This window comes from Vigna angularis, chromosome 3 (genome assembly GCF_016808095.1).
Source record: "Vigna angularis cultivar LongXiaoDou No.4 chromosome 3, ASM1680809v1, whole genome shotgun sequence".
Classification (NCBI taxonomy): Eukaryota; Viridiplantae; Streptophyta; class Magnoliopsida; order Fabales; family Fabaceae; genus Vigna; species Vigna angularis.
Window position 1 is genome coordinate 41080470 of NC_068972.1, and position 5030 is coordinate 41085499.

A 5030-nucleotide genomic window follows, 5' to 3' on the forward strand; every position below is an offset into this window, starting at 1 on the left:
AGGATAATAACATGAGATGTTAATTTTTTTTTTACTTTTCTTATCCAAGAATATTATGAAACTTCATTTAATAATGTTATTTAGTCTTTAACTTAAAAAAATGTATTAAAATGAAATCTTTTTCTAAAGTAAAAAATGGTTTTTAATGTAAAAATAATAATTTTTATTTGTATAAATTAGAATTTAAATTTAGAACTAAATATGTTTTTTTTAATTATTTTAAAAAATTGTGCTTCATTTTTAAATTAAATTATAAATATTTTGTCTACACACTTTATGGAAATTATGTGAAACATTATCTCCAATACATAATATGTGGAGATTATTTATAATATAACTTTTTCAAATCTTCTGTTGAGAAAAATATTTTAATTTTCATAAAACATAGAAACTAAATATTTTATAATTTAATTTTAAAAATAAAATTAAAATTTTTATAATAATTTGGAGATGAAAAAAATATATTTAACTCTACGTTTATTATCATATTACTAATATATATTTATTATTATAATATGCTAATATGATATTAGCATATTTGTAACACTAAATGTGACTCTGCAATATTATGCTTTGGATTTCAATTGTTTCCCTTTGACAATTCTACAAAATCAATTAATTTCAATATGACATATACTCTAATGTACAATTCACCATCAAGATTAACTTGATTATATTTAATTTTATTAAAATGAATTCAACTCAAATTTAATAAATGTATCCGTAGTTAATTTTGGAGAAATGTTTCGTGTGAACAAATTTGAGGTTCACATAGTTACAATTTATCATCACAGGTGGTCATCCTCGTGAAAAATAAAAAGTAAATAAAATATTACTATAGGATATAAATTAAATTAACAATTTTGGGGCAATAATTTTAATACTAAATTAGCTACTATTGCTTTTTTTGTGAAAATTTGAGGCATTAAGATGATATGACAATGAAACTTATATTTATTTTTCCTTTTTTATTTTCCACTTTTGTGAATTAATAATCAGTTGTAAAAATTCTTTTAACATATGTTAGTATTAACTAGGGTTATTCATAAGAATAGGAGGTTTAACTAGACATAAGAAAATCACATAAGAGCAAATCAATTTCTAATTACTTGACTATGTAAAATAATTTTTTCATTGGTCAAAATTAAATGTTAAAATAAAAAAAAATGGCCTCGCTTATTTGTCAAATAACATTTTTTTTGTGATATAATATTTAAAATAAAAATGACCTATTTTTTTTTCACTTGTTACTAATTAGGTTTGTATTGATTGAATAAGAACTTGTCAATTGATATAATATTTAATATGTTTAATATAAAAATAGTTAAGAAATAAATTTTAAACTTAATCAATATACAAAATCAGTTTATAAGGTGAAATTTATATTAATTTATATATTTTAAATTAGTCTTATCTCTAATCAACTTGGAACTTTTAACACACTTCCTTCAAGTCAAAACATATATATTTCGAACGTGAAACTAAATATTTAATTAGTGATTCGATAAAGGGTGAAACGATAGATACAAAAAATAATAAATTTGGTTAGGATAATTTTTAATTTATGAATATGATACTTATGTTAAGAAATGAATTTTAAAAGCTTAACTCAATTTTACAAAATCGATTTATAAGGTGACATTTGCACTTACCTATATACTCAAAATTGATTTTATCTATATTTAATACGAGACTTTCAATATAAAAACAATTATTTCTTAAATAGAATAAACCACAACACGTTTAAGATGGTGATATTTACCATTACTATTATATTTGTTATATCTTATAAGCTACTAGATTAAGTTAATTCAAATATTGATCCTTTCCACCTGTAAGACTTAAAATGTCCTTTATTAAAAAATAATAAATAAAATATATTGACATATATTTTGAAAAGATTCAAATTTATTTTTTTTGGTTGAACTTTTTTATTATCTGTCTATATTTAATCGTGTTGTTTTATGACTTGTTATTATTAATTAGAGATTAAGTTAAAGACAAAAAAAAATGATAAAAAATATTTAAATAATAAATGTTGATAACTTCAAATTACTTCAATTCGTAATATAATAAAAACAATTAAAATGGTCTTACTCATACATGAATCAAATAAGGAATTCAAAGATAGATAATTAAAGCATCTTGCATATTATTTAGTATAATCAAACTTACATTATTTATTAATGACAGAAAAAACAAACTCACTAAACATTTAAGATGGTCAACCTAGTATAATAATCAGTTATTAAATATAACCTCTATGACAAGCAGCGCCATTTACTCTAAACTTTTTGTGATTTTTTTGACATAAAGGTCAAAAGTTGAGTAAGTAGCACTTCTTATAGAAAGGGTTTAAAGGAAAAAGATAACTTAAAAAAAAAAGATAACATGCAAGAATGATGGTAGAGATGTCTAACACTTTATCCATTTCTTATGACAGGGTTTTTGTCATCAGGAAAATAAATCAAAGTGGTGTTCTTGCATCTGGGGCAATGGTGTTTATCCTCATTGATCATCATATACATGAGACAATTAGGGCATCCCACTAGTTTAAGGGAAATAGCTTCTGGGTTGTTAGGGTTTTCAACATTGTTGTTGTTACTGTCATCTTGGTTAAGCTCAGTGGACACACATGAGTTTGATGGTGATGCTGGTAAAACTGCTGGTGATTGAGTTGTAGATTGAGGTCTATTGTCAACTATCCTTGGTGGAGATAGGTTCAAATTCAACCCAAGTTCTGCAGCATTTTCATTTCTGTCACTCATGGTTCTGAATATTTTGCTGAAGTATGTCAGTTTTTTTCACTTGAATTTTTAGATAATAAATTAATACACATAAAAATATATAAACTAAGTTGAGTATTTATATACCTTAAAATCCCACAAAGAGCAAGGTTTGGCTAAAGGTAATTGAAGTTGTGAAGGAAAAAAGAAATATCAGAATGAAAAGAGAAGATGTAAGAAGCTCCAAAACCAACAATGTGATGTGTGTTAAGGGATTGACTTTATGCCTTTTTATATGATGAAAATGGAGTGGTTGAGTTAATGCAATTACTTTGATAAGAGCGAAATTTATTTCTTTTTCTTCTCACGTTACTTTTATCAGTTGAGGATTAATTGGTAATAATAATTTATTGAGTTATTAATATTTGTTTTTATTAAAATCTAGAATATGACTTTTCATAATAACAATTGGCAATATAAGAGTGAATTGAAAAATTCTAACATATATTTTTAGAGTTGAAAAGTGAAAAAATAAATTATTTATAAAAAAAATATCTAATATTCAAGTAAATAAGAAAATTTAAATTTTCTATATAAATAATAATAGGTCGAAATATTATGAATAAAATATTAATTTAGAGAATAAATTAGAAATAACAAAATGAAATAAAAGATAATCGCAACAAATGCAACTTACTCTTTTATTTTTTGTGTAATAATTGTATATTGTATTAGGTTTACTCTATTTATTTATTTATGACTTGTATTGATTGAAGAGACTGACATTTTGTGGAATATTTAAGATTGTTGACTAGATAAATGCATCTATTTATTAAATATAATTTTCGAGTAAAGAGATTGCTTCATTAAAGAGAAATTATCATCTATTACGACATCATGAATGTGATACTATATTACTTTTTAGTCCTTACCTAATATAACCATTAAAAGAATTTCACTTGCTTCAAAGTTCATTCGTATATTGATTCTCTACACTGAATATCAACACATATTTTCTTTGTAAGACAAATGAATAACTTTTATTGGACTATATGACACGTGTTCTTCAAGTGTTTTTTTATTTTTTTTTACACTTGTCCATCACATGTCTCATTTTACATAAACATTTACTTATCAATCACGTATATTTAATCTTCAACATATCATTTTCTCAATATAAATCTAAATTACTAAATTAGGTTCCCGTATCATAATTTTTGTACTTTTAAGAAATTGTTCCAAAACTTTTATAAGAATCGGGAAAACCATAATTTTTTTCTTGATAAATTTGATTCACAAATCTAATATATCATTGCAAACTTAGAGTAGTAAAAATTCATTTATTCGGTTTACATTTCCCATTTGATCTTAAATCTTACTATTTTTTCAGTAACACATTTTCTTATTATGATTTGATTCAAAAGATAAAGTCCATAATTAAAGAAACAAATTTACAGTTTTGAAATCATAAATTATAGATTTTGATCCAAATCAAAGGTAAAAAATTGGTTTGAATTTTTGTGACATCCCAAAAATACAGTCATAACTATAAATTCAGAAAGTCACATTTAATAATAATTCAGTACAGTTTTTCACTAAAAACAAAAGCCAAGCCGTACACCTTACAACACGAATCACAATCTGAAGTCGAACGCACAAATAAAAACCTGACCGAACGGTTTACAGAAAACATTTACCGAACGGTCCAAAATCAACTTAAGCGAAAACAAAGGATGGTCGGACGACCACTCAATTCAACAATCACACTACTGGCCGAGCGGTCTCACTGTTCGGTCTTTACTTCAACATTAATCAGGTTCTCTTCATTCAGCATTTCTTCCAAACGCTCGTCTCCCTCTGCTCACATCCACACGGATGATCATCGCAATGACAAGACGGACGTACAAGGACAATTGACAACACAAGGAAAACGAAAGGGTAAGCTTACGTAATTTAACTCATGCATCAACATACAATTTCAGGTAAACAATTCAACATACATGCATATCTCAACATACACATTCATTTCATAACAACCGACTCCAACATACTCACTAAATAAAACTCAACACGACTGACTGTCCGGACTGTATGAACTCTGTGTAGCTTCGGTGTTCGTGCACCCGGGTGATGTAGTAACTGGAACTCTCATCAGCTGCCACCCGAGGTTAATCCTATCTGTCCAATAATCATCAGGACTAGGACCTCCTGCCGTTCCCACACATGACATACCCCCTCTACGTGAGGACGAGTACTCACGGAACATCAGGATGAACTACCGGATAAGCTTACCACATTCATACT

At 26.0% G+C, this 5030-nt stretch overlaps 1 long non-coding RNA gene across 1 annotated transcript; it reads right to left on the reverse strand.

Annotated features, from left to right (window-relative positions):
- Window positions 1-2128: 2128 nt before the first annotated feature.
- Window positions 2129-2974, reverse strand: LOC128195991 (uncharacterized). Its single transcript, XR_008248019.1, has 2 exons — window positions 2874-2974; window positions 2129-2772 (listed from the first exon to the last, which is right to left on the reverse strand). It is a non-coding gene; the product is annotated as an uncharacterized LOC128195991 (long non-coding RNA).
- Window positions 2975-5030: the final 2056 nt, after the last annotated feature.